This window comes from Colossoma macropomum, unplaced genomic scaffold (assembly GCF_904425465.1).
Source record: "Colossoma macropomum unplaced genomic scaffold, Colossoma_macropomum, whole genome shotgun sequence".
In the NCBI taxonomy this organism is placed as follows: domain Eukaryota; kingdom Metazoa; phylum Chordata; class Actinopteri; order Characiformes; family Serrasalmidae; genus Colossoma; species Colossoma macropomum.
In genome coordinates, this window is record NW_023494808.1 from 915,412 (window position 1) to 936,081 (window position 20,670).

General features: G+C 39.2%; 1 pseudogene; it reads right to left on the minus strand.

Moving 5' to 3' along the window:
- Positions 1 to 8,308: 8,308 nt before the first annotated feature.
- LOC118797894 lies at positions 8,309 to 14,531 on the minus strand (annotated as a pseudogene).
- Positions 14,532 to 20,670: the final 6,139 nt, after the last annotated feature.

Consider the following 20,670-nt stretch of genomic DNA (forward strand, 5'->3'; position numbering starts at 1 on the left):
GTGGTGATAGGAACCAGGGGTCGCCATGACTACAACACAGATATAGACATTTTATTTACTATCCAGAACCACCAGTGAACCTACACGAGTCTTCTGAGTTTATATGGAATGTTGATGATGGAAAATAGTGGAGAATCTGAAATAATAAGTTTTCTTTGGGGACTATTTTGCCTCACAGCGCCCTGCATGTATCCCTCCACCATGAATGGAGTTTAAGCTCTCTAAACTATCGTAAAACAGTGTCTCAGTCATCAGGCAGTGAATTCATAACCATTTCATGTAGGAACTTTCTGTGAGGGAGCTTTTAGAGGTGGACGTCTGGTTCCTATCACCACCACTGTGAACAGTTCTGACTCGGTAAGTTTCTCTAGAACAGAGCGTTTCACACCAAACCACTCTGAACCCCTCTGATTACATCTTAACTGTTTAATTATGCAAGAATTTTGGGAAATCGGTTGAGTCCCCCTTTAAAATAAGGTGTTCATTTTAGTTGAATTCTCCTGATTCAGAGTTTTGGTTGGCTTAGTTCCTGTGTTTACCTGAAGGGGGCAGTCTCAGCCTATCTCCCAGCACACACACACTCTCACACACACACACACACACACACACAGTAGTGACGTCAGAGTGTGAGAGAGCTCTCTCACACAGACCGGAGCAGCGGCACTTCACACACACTCACCGCTACAGCCAGGTAAGCAGCACCTAAACCTCCTCTCTACATTCATACACACACACATACAGTACATACACGATATATACCGTATATACAGTATATATGTGTATATGCGTCTCTCAGTGTGTGTGTGTTATACGTATACATGTACACTTGCTTCTTAAAGGGGGACTCCACCAATTTTACAAAATTCTCAGCATAATTAAGTGGATAAAATGTAAACAGAGTCATTTAGAGTGACTCCATTCTAGAGAAACTTACAGAGTCAGAACTGTTCAAAGTGGTGGTGATAGGAACCAGACGTCCACCTCTAAAAGCTCCCTCACAGAAAGTTACTACATGAAATGGTTATGAATTCACTGCCTGATGACTGAGACACTGTTTTAGGATAGTTTAGAAATCTGTGTTGGTAAGTTTCTCTACCGTGAACTATTTCACGTGAAATCACTCCAAATGACTTTGTTTATATCTTAACCACTTAATTATGGAGACATTTTAAAAAAGGGTGGACTGCCCCTTTAAGATCTGCTTCTTAATGAACACTAAACTGTTGAGTAATTAACAAAGCTCTACCAATAGAACCAACATGTAGTGTAAATGTGTTTTGATGATGTGTTAATAAAGTCTTCTGTAAAGTGTTTATTGACTGTTGAGTTAAATGTTAATTAACTGTAGCCTTTGACAAAAATATATTTCAGAATATAGTGAAATATTAATATAAAATATATTATATAATATTATTAATATAAAATATTAAATATATTTTAAAACACATTTATTTTAAAATGTATGTGGAAATATTACACACAGACAAAAATAACTGTATGTAAATGTGTTTATCAAATCCATCTGAAAATGTATGAAAATATCCAGAATCCTGTCTGATGCTCTTCACTGTCTGATACCTTTAGAAATGAATTTGTGTTCCAGTATCTTCATTTTAAATATGATCAGATGATCCTTTAACAGGACAGAAGCGATTGTTGTGGGTATTGATATTCTGTGAAAATGCAGTTATGATCTGATATCTTGTTTACCTGAAATAAATTAGGTGTAATTAAACCCCTAATTAAGAAACCCAGTCTTGGCCCCTCTGAGCTATCAAACTATAGACCTATTTCAAATCTTCCCTTTTTATCAAAAATTTTAGAGAAAGCCGTGGCAAAACAATTCTGTTCCCCTCTCTATAGGGGTGATATATATGAAAAATTTCAGTCCGGCTTCAGGCCTCACCACAGTACCGAAACAGCGTTAGTGAAAATTGTAAATGATCTTTTATTATCCGCTGACAAAGGAAACATATCCTTACTGGTTTTACTGGATCTTAGTGCAGCTTTTGACACAATAGACCATTCCATTCTATTAGACAGGCTTGAGAAACTAGTAGGAGTGACAGGTGAAGCTCTTTCGTGGTTCAAATCTTACCTTAGTGATCGCTTTGAGTTTGTTAATGTAAATGGTGAACCATCAGCTCTCACAAGAGTAAAGTATGGTGTTCCACAGGGCTCTGTCTTAGAACCCATGTTATTTACCTTATATATGCTACCACTAGGTACTATCATTAGAAAACATGGCATCAGTTTCCACTGCTATGCCGATGAAACACAATTATATATTTCAGCTAAACCAGAGGACAAAACTGAACTTAATAAGATAGAGGACTGTGTAAAAGACATTAAAGACTGGATGTCAAGTAACTTCCTCTTACTAAACTCGGACAAAACAGAAGTTCTTCTTCTTGGTCTAAAAGCTGCTAGGGATAATCTGCCTACGTTTACTCTTAATCTCCATAGTTTCTCAGTTGCACCAGGCACATCTGTAAAAAGCCTTGGTGTCACGATCGATCCCAGTCTGGCCTTCGATGAGCATATTACCAATATTACCAGAATAGCTTTCCTCCACCTGCGTAACATCGCTAAATTAAGAAATGCACTGTCGCTACAGGATGCAGAAACGTTAGTTCACGCCTTCAGTCTACAGTAGTTTAGTCCCGCCCACTCATGCTGAAGACATAAGAAGTATTTAGCTATCAGTCTTAAAGTTACAGTAACAAAAACAGTCTGTTTAATTGTAAGGGAAAATGATTAAGTAGAAATAAACTGTAGTTATTTTTGATACATAAAACCACACAAATGTTCTAAATGGAGCTCGGAGAAAACTATAAAAAATAGAAAAATATAGTATTTAGGCCTTATTTTAGTAATAAGATTTAATAAATTGTATTACTAAATAAAATAACTCCTTATTACTAAATTAATTTTAGTAATAAGGATTAAATAACAATTTTATTTTTTAGCATTTTATCACAACATCATTTGAAATGTCATTAAAAACCATTTCAATAGTAAAACATATAACTAATCAATTTTATTGTAAAATAAAACATTATAAACATGCAAATTTGCTGTGATGCAAAACAATGTAATCAGTTAATAAACTGTTTTGATGTACTGTATGATTTTTACATGTGTGGGATGACAATAAAGTTCTTTGTGCTCGTGATCTTTAATAAGAAGTTATACATAAATATTTCTTAAAAGTAAACTGTGGTATGTGTCAGTAGACCTGGCATTTAGATCAACTCTAACACCAACAAATCTTCCAGCCACACGGTGGCGTCAGTGAGCTTTACAGCAGCTCTGATTCTCAGTGCATTCATGTGCACAATATAATAAAATATTAATAAACTGGATAAGATGAATGAGTGGATTCTAACATTGTGTTGCTAAAACATTGTAGATTTATTGATTTGTAATTTTAATAGAATCAAATACAATATCTGCACATTCCCAGAGTCTCCAGCTTTCATCCCAGTTCAAAAACTACATTTATTCAGACATTATTAATCAATTCTTTACTATCTGTTTTCAGTTTCAAATGATTCATATAATAATCTAATTAAAGATAACATCTGAATTACATTTGATTAAATTGATGCATCACTAATAAAAAAAAAATAAGCACAAAAAATGCAGTAAAAAGTCTAAGACTGCCCTGATTATATAGACTAGTATATTAGCCATATTTGGCAGGATCTTAAATTCAAAATATTAAGCTACTGCATCTTTTTATGGAAACAGGAAATGATGAATGTTGCTAATTAAAACCTCCACTTATTTTAAACAAACATTACCCATTATGGATATATTAGATTTTTTTTTCCTTTGTGGTTTACTTATTATCTATTTACAGTCATTCTTTGATAAATCATCTGCCTCAAGATTTAAATACCACTTTTCAAAAATAAGACACTCTGGATATTAATTTATTAGAACTTCAGTCTGGATGTAAATTTTAGTCAAACTACATTCTGGATGTTAAGTTTATTAGAAGTTCATTCTGGATATTACTTTTATTAGATTTTCATTTAAGATTTTATTAGAACTCCATTTTCAATATTATTATTTTTTTTTTACTTCATTTTGGATATTAATTTTAATAGCCATAGAGCCAATTGTTGAGTCACTAAAGTCATTTCCCTTGCCTGGAGGCATTTTGGTCCAAAATGGTTTAGGTCTTCTATCCGAATCACCTGCTTGCATCTCTGTGATCCTCACAAATAAGTTAGATCAGGCCATTGTTCTTAGAGCTATAAGCTAGAGAACAAGACAAATCTCAAATTTGACTTTGGAGACCCTCCAGAGTCTGATGAATGGAGGCAACGCATAACTGTAAAGCTCAATTTTATGCCAGATGTATTCGCCCAGCATGACCTTGACTTTGGATGCACTGATAGAGTGACACGACTCACCCAAGATCCATACCAGAGAGTTTTGAAGTAGAACACCAGCTAGATGGGTTACCATTTGTCCCTCACCTTACAACTGATGAATGGCGAGAAAAGCAAAGAGCTGATGTTTGTATCTGAGAAGTAATCTCCCAAATAGAGTCCGGGTAGAAACCACCCCCATCCATCAGGTGAGAACTTCCTGAATCCACCTGTTAATATGAGAGTGGAATCTGTTAAAATTGACAGATGGTATCCTGTATAGGCAAAGACAAGAAGGAGCATATACTACTTGCCAACTTGTGTTACCTGAAGAGTAGAGAGCTATAGCCTTAAAGAATCTGCACAACTACCTGGGTCACATGGGTGTGGAACGCACCCTAGATCTGTTGCAGTCCAGGTTCTATTGGCCTAAGCTGTCCAAAGAAATGGAGAAAAAGACCAAAACCTCTGATCATTGCATAAGGCAAAAAGCTCTTCCAGAGAAAGCTGTGCCATTAGTGAACAACAGAGCTGCAAGACCGCTTGTGCTCCTATGCATAGATATTCTCAGACTCGAGCAACACTAAAGATATCTTGGTGATCACAGACTTCACCAAATATGCAGTGGCCATCCCTACATCAAATGAGAAAGCAGTGACAGTTACAAAATGCTTATGGGAACATTTCATCGTCCAGACTTTGAGTCTCATGTCATAAAGGAGCTTTGTGAACTTGCTGGTATCCAGAAAACCAGGACAGTTCCCTATCATTCAAGAGGGAACCCCGTCGAGCAGTTCAACAGGACCTTGTTGGGCATGTTGGGTACCTTAGAAGACCACAAGAAGAGTGCATGCTTAAACCTGCACTAAGAATGAGGTGACTGGGTTTTCACCTTATAAACTTATGTTCGGATGCCAGCCCAGATTTCCTGTTGACATAGCTTTTGGCTTACCAATCAAATGTCAGCCAGAGTCACATTCATAGTATGTGAAGACACTAAAGTCTACACTAGAAGTGAGTTACAAAGTAACAGTGGGGAATGCAAAGAAAACAGAACACCATAATAAAGTTTGGTTTGGCAAGCATGCTGTTGTCTCTTCTCCGAGTAAAGGTGAGTCTTGGTTAGCAATTAGAACCTGTATATACTGTACAGCCTGAGTCCGGAGAAGGTCCAGTGTGAGCCCTTCATTGTGACCTTCTATTACCATGTGGTTTCTTCCTGCCACTCCAGTTGAAATTGGACTAGGAAAAAGACCAAGCAAATCAAAAACCCGTGAAGACTTCAGAAAGCATTGCTCAGTTAAGGTTGACGAACAAGAATCATTGTCTGAATCAGGAGGAGTGTGATCTAAACGTTTTCTATAATTCCAGTAATTTTACAGTAGAGACCCCAAGAGTTGAACATGTTTCTGGAACTGTGAACCTTTCTACCAGTAGTGTGGAACCAGAACCCTGTACACTGTCTGCCGCTTTTGGGCAACATCTTCCAGGTGAAACTGAAGCTATGCCCGAGGATGTTCCAGTAAGAACCATGAATATGGACTTACCTGAATACTTACCTGAAGGGAACCTGGTTACTCCCTTACCTGTTGGAGATACTACAGAAGAACCCCTAACTAATAAGAGCTGACAATGATGTATCTGATCTGCAAAATCTTGAATACTTACCTGTAGGAGATACTACAGAGGACACCTTGATTAATGGGAGAACCAGTGACAACATACCTGAAAGAGAAAAATCTGAATACTTACCTGTTGAGAAACATGTAGATGAAGTTCTGTCTGCTGAAAGTGCTGATGATGAGGGAAATCAGGACACAAATTTCCCTGTAAGAAGCACAATGCAGAGAAAGGATTTAGATTTAGACAACATGACAGAAGCAGAGCCATGTGCAAGAACATCCTCCAGAAATAGAGAACCTCCAAAATGACTGACTTACCCTACCTTAGGGAACCCACTAGTCACTGTAGTCCAGTCTCTATTTCAAAGTTTGAGCACAGTGATCACAGATGCACTTACAGAATCCACCGTTGTGCATTGCAAACTGAAGCAAGTGTGCAGTGCAAACACAATTTCTGGACAGAAGTTTTTTGAGAGCTTGATTGAAATATTCAGCTGGAGTCTAAACTCACTCGAGCACCAAAAGAGTTGAGACCTTATTTTATTTGACATTGAAAAAATTTACTGTATTCACGACCATTTATGGAGAATTGATTCATGTTAAGGGTGACCTCCACTGTACATGTGTATGTATGTGCTCTAACCTGTCCACCAAGATTTTCACGTCCATAATGGGAAGGGAAATGAGACGGTACAACCCACAGTTGCATTCTTTGAGATGTTTGGGGTCAGGTTGGCTTTTTGTAATGACTTCTTAAACATTTCTAAAATAAGTGGTGTTACTTTTTCCTCACATTTCTTATAAAGTTCTGCAGGCTCATCATCTGGGTCTGGGGTCCTGCCACTCCACATCACCACAATAGCACTCAAAATCTCTCCCAAATCAACCGTCTGATCTAAATTCATTACACCTTCTGTCTCAAGAATCGGCATTTTGCAATGATCTAACTCTCCATTTTTGAGATATCTGAGGTGTGAAAAGAAGAATAAAATTGAATTTGTTGTTAGTTCCTGATTTATGTCCGGTGTCTGAAGAACAAGTCTGGATGCGGTCTTCCACTTCAACAGCACCTTCTATAAAAAATTTCAGTCATGAACTTGACTGGGTCTGATTCCTCCGTGTTCTCAGGGATATCAACTACTCTAAGTCTCTGCAAGTGCTTTTCAAATTCGTCAACCTTTTTCTCTCATCTGTTCTCTTCTTGTAGCGATGTGATGGTAGCCTCAGCACTCAAAAGTCTGTCTCTGTAGACACTCAGTCCATCTTCCACCTCACAAAGGCATCAGTCATGTGATTCACAGCACAACTTTAGTTGTTTGAAAGTAGTGTTCAAGGGGACAGTGCCTTTTTAAGTTCTTTTTCAGAAGAAAATACCCAGGTTGTAGCAACCTGTCAACAAGAGGTACCAAACTAAGCATCTCAAGGTCGTTTGATAAAGATATGGCTGTGTCTTCAATTGTCTTGCTTAAGGAATGATTAGGGTTTTTTATTGACTTTAGCTCCCTGAGACCACATTTTATTTGCTATTTCCTGGTCTGTCAGTGTCTCTGAGATTGACAGAAAACTCTATTATCTATAGAACAAACGGTAGTTTTAAATCAATAAATGAAGCATAATGTAGCCACGTTTCCAGTCACCTGATCATATCATGATCGAACCTACCAGCTTTATCCCTCCTGAAAAAACAGCACAGACTAGCATGAATTCCATGCTGGTCTGGTGCTGGTCTAGCTGGCCACCCAGCAAGGTCACTGTGGTTGATCAGTACAACAGCATCCAAAACACAACATATGCTGGTTTTACTGGTGATCTATGCCAGTTTTTCTAGTAGAGATGTGGAAGATTTTGGCCAGTTATTAAATGCAAAATGTTAATGTACTGTCAAGTGTTATTGCTATGCCAACGACCATCTTGTGAAGCTATCGCTGATTTTAAACAAAAGAAAGCACTTTTGTTGTGCATGCTTTAGTTTGATTTTGGTTTTCCTTTGTATCCTGTGTCTTTGAGGAGAACATTGATGCTTAATTTACTAATCTTACAGTTCCAGCTTAATTTTGTTTGCTAGCTGGACAACTTTCAGTTCAACATTCTTCATGTTTTCTAAATGTTTCCACCTTAAGTAGCTCCTCCCTTTCATCTCCACATTGCACAGTGACAGTAGTGTCCATCAACAACATGCTCAAAAATCAACAAATTGTAGGTATACATTTTTTATTTTCAATTTTGGTGCTGGTAAACATGTTATATTCAAAAACTAGTTAGAATCAGCCTTTAGAACAAAACTAGAACAATTTAGTCACAAAAACACATCATTTAGAGCAGTTGTTGTTGCAGAAGTCGTCTGATTTAGAGTTAGCTCGAGGGGTAAATTTGAGTTTGATGGGGTCTTTAGGAGTCAGGAAGTTACCGATACCCAACTCCAGTGGAACCTACAAAAATCAGCAAGAACAAATAGGAATTATTCACATTACAGTTTGACAAATAACATAAATACATATACTAGTCTAAGCATTTCATTGTCAAAAAAATACAATAAACTTGGAATTATTATGAAATAAATAATTTAAATGATTTGTTATTAATGTAAGTTTTCTGGTTGTACAATCAAAGTTTTTAATGACAAACTTCTGACTGATAGGCTTAGCAGAAAGTTAATTAGTATTAGTATTAGTGTATTAGTGCTATAAATTAATGTTACAGTCTACGTTGCTAGCTACTGTAGCATGGCTGAAGATACTGTACAAGAAATTTGAGATTAATTACTGGCTCTAAATGTAGGTACTGATATATAAACTGGGTCTGTTCTACGGTTTCTCATTAGGTTGAATGAATAACTGACTCTAAATGTAGGTACTGGGATATAAACTGAGTCTGTTCTACAGTTTCTCATTAGGCTGAATGAATAACCGACTCTAAATGTAGGTATTGTGATATAAACTGAGTCTGTTCTACAGTTTCTCATTAGGCTGAATGAATAACCGACTCTAAATGTAGGTATTGTGATATAAACTGAGTCTGTTCTACAGTTTCTCATTAGGCTGAATGAATAACTGACTCTAAATGTAGGTATTGTGATATACACTGAGTCTGTTCTACTGTTTCTCATTAGGCTGAATGAATAACTGGTTCTAAATGTAGGTATTGTGATATAAACAATTATCTTGTCCAATCTCACAACAGTAGCTACGAATAAACACATTTGTGGGTGGAGCCTTAATAGAATTATAGAATTAATAGAGTATGGCAAGGAGATAATCCGCTTTAGATGATCCAACCTTTGTCTCATCACAAACATTGACATTGAACCTCTGCAGTATCTCTACGATGGCCAGCTTCATGGACACCAGAGCAAACCTCATTCCGATACAGTTCCTGGGTCCTGCACCGAAAGGCATGTACATGTAGGGGTCTATACTCTCCTTATTCTCCTTAGTGAACCTAAGGGAAAAAACAGAATGCATTAATTAATTGGCTGTCACGAGTAAAAATTAAATCTAGTCACACAAGTAAAAAAAAAATGTATTAAAAAGTATATTTTTGATGAACTGCCTTAGTGACTCATTTGTATGTTGAATGATGAACAGACAAAGGTCTGTAGAGTTTCCACGAGGGGGAGCTACAGGCACTCAAACCACTTTAGTGAACATCACAGAAAGGGAGGAAACCCACACTGGCAGGATCTCACTAATTACTGTACATTTGTGGTGATGAATCACATGTATATAAAGTAAAATTAAATTATTTTACTTTATATACATTTAATGTTATAAATTGAAGTAAATGGTTTTATTTAATTAGTTATTGCTGAACAGCTCAGCAGTAAGCTAAAAGGTTAACAGGCTTCTCCAGTCAGAGCATGGCTTTACTGATGGATTCACTACAAATGTACAGAGTGACTGTCTGTTTAATTCATAGGTACATATCTAATACTTAGTATAATAACTAGTGCCTTCTCTAATACATAAATAACTAGTAACTAGCAACATAACTGGTGGTACCTGTCTTCATTTACTCAAGTATACTATTGGGTAAAGTAATTTACTTTTTAATTTTAAGGTAATGTTCAGTTCTTAGTTCCTTTTGTGAGTCTAAATGTGTTCTATTTTGTTGGTTTAGCTTCTGGACTGCTAAACCATTGATCACTCCTCTCCCTTTGAGATTTTGCATTTTATTTCAGACCAAAAAGAGAAGAAAAAAGCTGTATAAACTTCAGGTTTTGTGCTGAGAGATTAAGGATGCTAAAACGTTCCACTGCAGTTCTGGAAAGATACTTCATTTCTACTGCAGTTTTTATTTCACTGTAGTTTCTACCTCTTAGGGTTGAAGGTATCCGGGTCAGGCCAGTATTCAGGGTCTCTGTGGAGGGGATATATGGGGTGTTGGTTCCCTTGGGGATAATCACACCGTTAATCTCCACGGTTTTCTTCGCAATTCTGTCAATCCGTGCCACCACAGGGTACAACCTCAGCTTTTCATTCAGAGCAGCATCCAGATATTCCATACTCATCACTGCATCGTACTGAACTGGAGCCTAAAGACAATAAAAAAATAACACACAGTCAATGCTAGCAAGGTTGTTAAATGCAATTGGCAAGGACACTATATTACCAAAAGTTTGTGGACACTTGACTGTTACACTTATATGAATCTGTTGGGCATCCCATTCCAAAACCATGGGTATTTTCGGGTTTGTTGCCCTCCTCTAACAGCTTCCATTCTTCTGGGAAGCTTTCTACAAGATTCTGGAGTGTCTGTGGGAATTTGTGCTCATTCAGTCAAAAGAGCAATTGTGAGGTCAGACACTGATGTTGGACAAGAGGGTGTTCAGTGTGTAGCATCAACATCACCCTTCACTGGAACTGAGAGCCCAAACCCTGAAAAATAGCCCAGCCCATCATCCCTCCTCCACCAAACTGTACTGTTGGCACTGTGCATTCCAGTAGGTAACGTTCTCCTGACATCCACCAAACCCAGACTCATCATCAGACTGACAGATAGAGAAGCTGATTCATCACTCCAGAGAACGTGTTTCCACTGCTCCAGAGTCCAGTGGCGGCGCTTTACACCACTCCAGCTGACACTTGGCATTGCACATAGTGATCTTAGGCTTATGTGCAGCTGCTCAGCCATAGAAACCCATTTCATGAAGCTCCCAATGCTTCCAAAAGAAGTATGGAACTCTGTAGCCAGTGACGCATCAGAGAATAGGTTAGAATTTACGTGCTACACCAGGGGTGCCCAATCTTGGCCACAAAGGACTGGTGTAGGTGTAGGTGCAGGTTTTTGTACCCAAGAAGCAGAGCACCTGATTCCACTCATTTAATAAGTCTCAGTCTTCAAACAATTGATCTATTGTGCTCCTGCAGCCACATTGGCCTTCTGTGGATAAGATTTGACACCCCTGCGCTACACACTTCAGCACTTGCTCTATGAGTTTTCATGGTCTACCACTTCGAGGCTGAGCTGTTGTTGCTCCTAGATGCTTCCATTTGACAATAGCACTTATAGTTGACAGGGGCAGATCTAGGGCAGAAATTTCACAAACTGACTTGTGACAAAAAAAAAAAAATTATATGACAATGATATGTTTAAAATCACTCAGGAAATTTTTCTTTATAGGTTCTACACATACAATAAAAAATTAATTTATAATACCATAACAACAAATACTGATTCATATGAAAGTTTTCAGTTGATGATTTCAGTGTTGCTGATCTCTGATCCAGAAACATAGTTCTTTATTTTTCTGTAAGTGTAGGTGCGGTGAAATACAACGGTGACCTTATTTGGGAAGGTCTGGTCGATCTCTTCCTGAAGTTTCTTCATCGTTTCTGGGTTGGTGGCCATGTTGTAGAAGAAGAAGGACAGTGTACTGCTACTCGTCTCATAACCAGCAAAGATGAAGGAGACGGACTGTGATAAAATCTCATGATCACTCAGACCTTCAGAGGTAAAACATACACAAAAACAAGTAATTACTTATGTATCTACAGCCAGTAATGTAACAGACTATAGCACATCAAAGAGGACGCTGGAAGCAGAAAAAAAGTTTGCAGCAGCCATTCTTTAATTTTCTCCACCAAACAAAACAAAGCAAGCAAACCAAAACAAAATCTACACTATGCTGGCAACTTTTCAGTGGCTTCAGACAGACTTTTCAGTCCTACTTCTCAAAAACCAGACTTTTCAGTCCTTCTCTTCTCTCAGCTTATCAGCTCTTCAGTCCTCTGCTGCTGCTCGTCCCTCTCTCTTGCTCTGTTCCCTCTCTGCTCTTTTTAAAAAGAGCACCCTCCTCCTGCTCCACCTCCTCATCACCATCCCCCGCTCGCAGCTCGTCCGCCCGGATCGAACGTAAGGTGAAGTGGAGTGGCCTCGCTGCGGAAGAGGGGGCGGGGCCCAGGCAGCGGAGCTCTGATATAATGTCATTGTGCCAAAGTGTGCAAAATTTTAAGCATGTATCTCTATTATTTTCTGAGGTAGAGAGACTTTAACAAGTGGGCCTGCCTTAATTTTTCTTTTAAAATGAACGCTATGGAAATCAAGTACAAACGTTCATAAATCTTGCTGTAAAAAGCCGTTGTGAGGTGCTCAGGAGGTGTGGCCATGCAAAGCGTCTATCAGGAGGTATCACACTGCTTGCGTAAAAAGATACTGTTGCTGCTGTTGCTACGTTGCTAACAATGTTGTTGTTAGTATAAGTTGTGTTTACATGTTGGTTGTGTTTTATTGCGCTCTGTTGGGTGTTAGTGATTTAATAGCACTTCAGTAGATTCAGAAGTGGTAAATTTAGTCAGAAATAAGATAAGAACATACATTTAAAACTGGCATAATAATATTTTCTTTTTAATCTTTTGAGAAATCTGAAGCTTTTATTTCTTTAAGATAAATATCATTTTCAGAAACCTGGCATTGTATGAGTAATAGATATCAATATCTGAATAATTTAATATACTTAATTGTGGCGATATAGAGGCCAAATTTGTTCCAATCCAAAAAAAAAAACAAAAATAATAAAAAAAAATTAGCAACCCATAAGATGGCATCTCTGGCAATTTCACGTTCTCAATAGATGCATAAACAAAGAATAATTCCTAAAAAATGTTTCGGGCATCAACAGTTTGAAAGTTATGACTGTTCAAAATTTTGCCCCTTTTTTCCATAGCACTTATTTTAAGTCAGAATTAAGGCCACCCCACTGTTTGACGCATCTTTAGCTCAGAAACAAATAAAAAATTTGTTCACACAGGCAACATCGTAGCCTGTGAGGTTAATCCGAGGCTCAATCATTGCTGGTTGTTTGGGGGCAGTCGTGTGCTGGAGGTTAGGGAACCAACCCTGTGACCGGAAGGTCGCTGGTTCGATCCCATGCACTCACGGTATGTGACTGAAGTGCACTTGAGCAAGACATCTAACCCCCTGCTCCCTGGGTGCTGTGGATAGGGCTGCCCACCACTCCGGGCAAGTGTGCTCACTGCCCCGTAGTGTATGTGTTCACTGTGTATGTGGAGTTTTACTGCATGGATGGGTTAAATGTGAAGGTGAAAGCCTTGAATTTAGCACACCATTTATTAGGCATATTGACATTATTGTCAGAGAATATTAGGCAAATCTAAGGTGGTCAGTTATGGAGTATTATTATCACATAAATCAATACAAACCATTAAAAATGCAACGAGCCATGATAAACCATTACCTTTCTTTATGTCCTCTCGTTGTTGGTCTGCTGCTTTCTCTGATGTTTGAGAATCCACCATTAGCTGCATGAAGTCCACTCTGCTCCACAGGAAGTAAGAGACACAAAAAACAGGTCATTCACTTATAGATCCTGGAGGTACTATACAAAAATCTGAAACTTATCTTTATAACGTTATTTATTTGAGAAAATGAGTATTGCTATTGAAAAATTAATAATGAAAAAATAATATGTATTAGAATAACTTTGGGGCAATAATATCAATATCAATATTTGCCAGCTCAAACGCTTTAATGTACCTTGTGGTCTTTAGCCATTTGGTCAGCCTTGATCTTCTTCAGGACAGCACAGAAAAAATCAGTTGCGGATGTGGGGAAGAAAGCAACATTCATTTTCCCCATCAGGGGGATGGTGAAGGGGAACAACGCTAGAGAAGAAAACAGCAACACTTTAAATCACCATACTCCTACTTTGGCATAAGAAATTCAGTAAATTTACTATAATTAAAAAAAATTGTTGTAATAGCACAAAATATCACAGTGAACATTACTCAACATGATTTATTACAGTTTACTTTTGTAAAAACAGCTGAATGTAAATATGAGTAAATGTAAAGAAATGAGCTGACCTACCTGTAATGAGGAACGCTGGACTGAAAAAATCAAAAACCAGCATCCTCTTCACGTTGGTCACAAATGGGTCTTTGGGGTTGTTTAGAGAATCGATGTCGACGCTGAACGCTGAGCTGGTTACCACATCCATACTGTGCGCTCCAAACAACCTGCACATACACAACCGAATATATAGAATATATAACAACATAACAACTCTGTAACATAATAACATAATAATATAACCAACATAACAATATAATACTGCATATACAACATAACACTATGACATAATAACAAAACATACCAACAACAAGACAACATATTATCATAACATAACATACTGTGGTGTCAGAACATGTCTGGGTTCCATTTAGTTAAAAAAGACAGTAGGTGAATGTTTTTACATGTTAGTTTTGGGTTCTGGGTTTTTATTCTGGAGCGTAGGGCTGTGTGTATAAAGTGAGGAATGAGAGTGAGCTTTAGTGAGAAGCTATGACCTAACAGTTAGATATCATGCTGCTTTGCTTGTACTGTGTTTGCCAATTCAAGTTTCTAATAAAGCTACATTATGGGTTCGAATTCCGAGTTGTCTACACTTTTTCTGTGAACTCTCTGTGTTACAATGGTTTCAGAAGTGGCTCAAGAAACAGAGACAAGAGGTTGGTCTCATTGGCAGCCCAAGGCTCCAGTGGAGCACCAAGTAGGGATCACTGAGAGGGACTCAGTGTGGCAGAGGGAGGTGAGGCTGGTTAAGGATGAGAAGGAGCTGCGAAGAACGCTCCCTGAAGATGGTGCAAGAAAGCAGCAAGCGGCTGTGAAGCACAGGTGACTGGGGGATGGCTCATTTCCCTAGACCTGGGGAAGAGTATCCTGTCCTGAAAACTTGTAGCAGGCTGGGTGGAGGGGTGATGTACCACTCCTCCACATGCAGGTTAGCTGAAGAAATAGCCAAACTGCAGTGGTCAATAGAGCAATTAGGTGCTGGACATATGTTCTCCATGGCGTCCGTGCCCAATGCTGCTACCAGCTCCCGATGTGACTCAACAAACACAGCAATTAAAGCCACCCTGCAACGCCAATGCATATGCCTAAGGTAAGGCGAAGTGGTGGGACCAAGTGAAGGCGTCACAGTTAGTCTTGATGCAAGAAGAGCCAGCCCTGTAGGTCCTGTTAGAGCTCTCTTTTGACATTACAGTCACCTGACACAACCTTACAGCCAGCCTGGGAAGGCAGTTTGATGAAAGAAAGAAACTCCATCAGAGAGAGTGCCAGCATGGAGAGAAGCTGGGTCCGCTTCTGGTGGTGGGGGCTTGCCTATGGAGCATTTTGTTTTTATTTACATTTTGCACAGCGTCCCAACTTTTTTGGAAACGGGGTTGTAATAGCTTTCTGTGAGGGAGCTTTTAGAGGTGGACATCTGGTTTCTATCACCACCACTGTAAACAGTTCTGACTCGGTAAGTTTCTACAGAATGGAGCATATCACACCAAACCACTCTGAGTGAATTTGTTTACATCTTAACCATTTAATTATGCAGAAATCAGTCAAATACTTTGACAGAAACAAAGCAAAAAAAAAAAATTATATTGCATTAACAAAAGCAATCTCTGTTATCAATCCTCACACTGTATAAATGATGTTTTAAATTCACAGTGTAAGCAACCAATATGGTTCGTGCATTCAACTTACAAAACACTTAATGTGGCATCATGCAGTTTAACAGGCTTTATTAAACTCAATTATATACTTACAAGGAAATGCAATGCAAAGCAGCATTTTAGTCTAGATTAAAATTAATGTTTTACACCAGTTCAGACCTCAAAAACACCTGAAATCAGCCTTTACAGTGTTCTGCTTTTTATAGTACATATTACTCTGTGAACCTACTATTAAGGGATCAAAATGAGGCCAGTCGGTCTACAAGAATGTTTGATCTGGCCCACTAGAGTGTTACCCTAACCCCACCCCATCTCACCCAAAGAGCTCAAGCTTGGAATCAGAGTTTGATTTTAAACTGGCTGTTCCCAAAATGGAGTCAGAGGACAAGAGGGAGATTCAGTTGCGCAAGCTGGAACTAAAGGCAAGGGAACTCGCCTCCGACCCGATGCAGCGGCCGGTTTCCCTCACGTACTCCATCCCCACTGTTTTTCCTGTTCAGCCTCACGCCGGTACACAAGAGCAGGCCACACAGGCTCACTATGCCTGAGTCACACACCACCCTGTTTGATTTAACTAAATATGTTTTGCTAGTTCCTCTGTTTAAAGATAGTGAAGTGGACACCTACTTGCTACTACTCTGCGTTGGCCAAAAGAAGTGTGGGCATGCTGTTACAATATAGATTAGAGGGAAAAGCACAAGAAGTATGTTCAGTTCTTTCACTTAGTGAAAGTTCCCAGTATGAAGTGACACAAGCTGCAATTTTAAGACCTTATAAACGAGTTCCAGAAGCTTATTGCCTTTAGATACTTTAGAAAAAATTCAACTCAAACATTTGTGGAATTCGAGCAAGACAAGGCAATAATGTTTGATGAATGATGTAGTGCGAGTAAAGTTACCGATTTTGAGTCTATGAGGGAACTGATCTTGTTGGAAGAGTTTAAAAATTGTTTTCCTGAATGTGTCGTCATGTATTTGAAGGCAGCAGTTTAAGCAGATGAATTCGTTCAACTCACAGGCAGACTTTTACACCAGTTAAAGCAGAGCAGTTGTCTGAAAGAAAACCCTGTCTCCTGTTTCTTTCTAAAGAAGAAGAAGACAGAGTAAACAAAGCACTAGTTCCTGTCAGGCAAAAGGTGCAGCGCCTGCTGGTTCTTTAATTCCTGGAGCGTTTATTGCTGGCACATTGGAAACGCCTGGCATAGATTCATTTTATCAGCCTTTTATTTTAAAGGCCAGTGTTGATTTTGAAGGTGACCTTAGTCTTAAGCCTATATAAATTTTAAGAGACACCGGAGCTGCTCAGTCTTTTATTTCAGTTGACATGGTGCTGTTTTCTTACCAGTCTTTTTGTGGCTCGTTTGTAGTGTGCCAGGAGCTTGAAATGGGCTATGTTAAGGAGCCACTGCACCATGTTCAGTTGTGTACAGACTTATGTTCTGGCATATTTAAAGTAGCTGTCTGCCGCGCTTTACCTGTGACAGGAATTGATTTTATTCTGGGGAACGACATAGCCAGAGGGAAAGTTCTGCCAATTTTAGAAGCTTTACATTTGTCATCTGACGTTGTTGAGGATCAGTCTGATGTTTTTCCCACATGTGTACTTACTCATGCTCAGTTTCAAAAGTTGGGAAGTGTGTTAGATTTGCCTGACTCATTCTTTCTGGTGATGACAAGTCTGAAGTGTCGTGTCCTGCAGTTACTGTCAGTTTGGGTCAAAAGGAAGGAAAAGACCAGAGTAATTCCACTGACAAGCAGCACCTTGAATGAGCTGTTGGTCATAGTCAGCTTGTAGAGGCACAAAAAGCAGATCACAGCTTGAGTAAATACTTTTCTATGTTAAGTGAACCAGAGGCACCTGATAAACTGGTAACATATTTTGTTGAAAATGATGTTCTAATGTGTAAATGGAGTTTCGAAAAGATCCTGAATTTGACAGCATTTATCGGATTGTAATCACTGCGGTGTATCGGCAACAGGTGTTGTCTCTGGCTCATGACAGTCCTTAGGCAGGTCATTTGGGTGTTACAAACACATAAAATCGCATCATTAAACATTTTGTTGGCCTGGAATGAAAACTGATATCTCAAATTATTGTCACTCTTTTCATGTCTGTAAAATAACAGGAAACCCTAATCGAACTATTCCTCCAGCTCCTTTGTGTCCAATTCCAGCTGTTGGTGAACCATTTGAAAGGATTCTGTTTTACTGTGTTTTCTACTCACTATCATGTGCATAGTTAGTTGCTTCCCTGAGGCTATGCCTTTGCAGAAAATTGCCCGTGGTGGTACAAGCGTTAGAGAAGTTTTTTTCTACCTTTTGGTTGTCCAAGGTCTTTGAACATTCACCATGTAATTTCTAGCTCTTACCATACAGAGTCCCAAGGTGCCCTCGAACAGTTTCGCCGGTCATTAAAATCTACACTGTAGATTGTAAATCTATTCTGTTTGGACACTGGAAAGGCCAGTTTTATTTGCAGCTTGTGAGGCTGTACAAGAGTCACTTTCTTTCAGCCCTGTTGAGCTTGTGTTGGTGGCACTGTGGTGCTGTGGGTAGCACTGTCGCCTCACAGCAAGAAGGGCCTGGGTTCGATTCCCTGGCTGGGCGACCGGGTTCCTTTCTGTGTGGAGTGTGTATGTTCTCCCCGTGTCTGCATGGGTTTCCTCCCACAGTCCAAAGACATGCGGTCAGGCTAATTGGAGATGCTAAATTGCCCCTTGGTGTGAATGTATATGTCTGTCTGCCCTGCAATGGACTGGTGACCCTGCCTTCCACCCGATGACTGCTGGGATAGGCTCCAGCTCTCCCCATGACCTAGAAGGATAAATGGCTTAGAATGTGTATGTGTTAGCTTGTGTTGGGACATATGGTCCATTAAAGTTGCTCAAAGAGTCACTTCTAGCTAACAGTACTGTAGGAGGAAACACTCAGCACATTCTGTGAGAGGCTGCATAAGGTGTGGGACGTTGGTTAAGAAACTCTGAAACTTTTCTAAGCACACAAGAAGAAAACATTTGACAGAAAAGCTGTGTCCTGCAGTTTTAATCCTGGTGACTAAGTTCTGGCATTGTTGTCTGTCCCAAGTTCTTCCCTTGCTTCCTCTTACGTCCATACACTGCTCGGAAAAGACTGAGTGACACAGACTATGTTATTGAGACTCCTCAGCGTAAAAAGAGTATTTGTGTATGTCATGTTAATATGCTGAAGGCTTATTGTTCCAGATTTTCACAGATTTTTACAAACTGTCACAGCCAGTCTCTCCCTGCAGGCAGACTCTCCAACATTCAGGCATCAGCAAAGTTATCCTCTAATTTAGACCGTTTGTCAACAGAACAGCAAGACACCTTTATTAAACTTGTCAACGAATTTCCTTCAATATTTAGTAATGTTCCATCCCAATCTACTGTTCTGCAGCACAATATTAAAGTTACTACTAGCACTCCAGTTAAGCAATGCCCATACAGGGCTTATCCCACCAAAATATCTATTACGAGGCAGGAAGTAGAACCTCTTTTAGAACATGGTTTTGCCAAGCCCAGTAAAAGTTGCTGAAGTTCTCCTTGCTTATTGGTTCCCAAACCTGTTGGAACTTTTAGATTCTGTACTGACTACAGAAAACTTAATGCTGTTACATTATCAGACTCTTATCCTCTGCTTCGCATGGGTGACTGTGTTGATAAAGTAGGTGTGGCTTGTTTTCTCAGTAAAATAGATTTGCTGAAGGTCTTAGAAATTTGGCAAGAAGTCAGGAGACTGGAGCCTCAGTGTTGACTGGAGTTTATTTCCACATACAGAGTATGGGTACAGCGTGGTCGATCAGCAGTCAATCAGCAGTCTCAGGAGTCTAGTCTTATTCACGTGCATGCAGACAATCATGCACGGGCACAGCTTGGTCATCAGTGTGTCACTAGTCTGGTCTGGTCACCAGTCTAGTCTGGTCACCAGTCTAGTCTAGTCCAGTCTAACAAGAAGGACCTTATATACATTGAAAAACTAAGGAGGGGGAAGGAGGAACAAAAGGACTTTAAAAGGGGTAAGGAGGGGTTGTAGACGGGGGATATGAATAGAGGTGTAGGGGGTAGAGATAAAGGGGGGGTTGATTGTATCACCTTAAAGTCGTGAGACAAAGGGTCATTTAAATACAAACAAAGAAGTGATCGGACAAGGTGAGAGTGCGACCAGTTTCACCTTTCTGCCATTTGCTTAAACTCTACAATGAACATGGTTTAGACCTTAAGACAATAACATAAGGGAAAATAACATATACTGAGAATATTTTCTCTCAAAGGGAAATCGGTAAGTTCCGCTGACCCCTGAAGCTTCGGACATTTCCGCTTTCGTGACCCCAGATAACTTTTTACAGTATACAGTAATGACTTTTGGATTGAAAAATGCAGCAGCTACGTTTCAAAGACTCATTAACATAATAGTCGGTGATATTCCTGGTTTTTCGCACACATAGATGACCTTCTTGTTTATTTGTCGGATTGGACCAGCCTTATGAAAAGTTCACACACTTTTTGCGTTAGCGTCTGCTTCCTTTACCCTTAATCTAGCAAAGTATGAATTTTCAAAAGCTACTGTAACATATCTGGGACAGCAAGTAGGTCAGTCACATGAGTCCATTAGACGCTAAAGTAGTGTTATTGTTAACTTCACTATTCCAGCCACATGGCACGAGTTGCGCTGGGTTCTTATATAT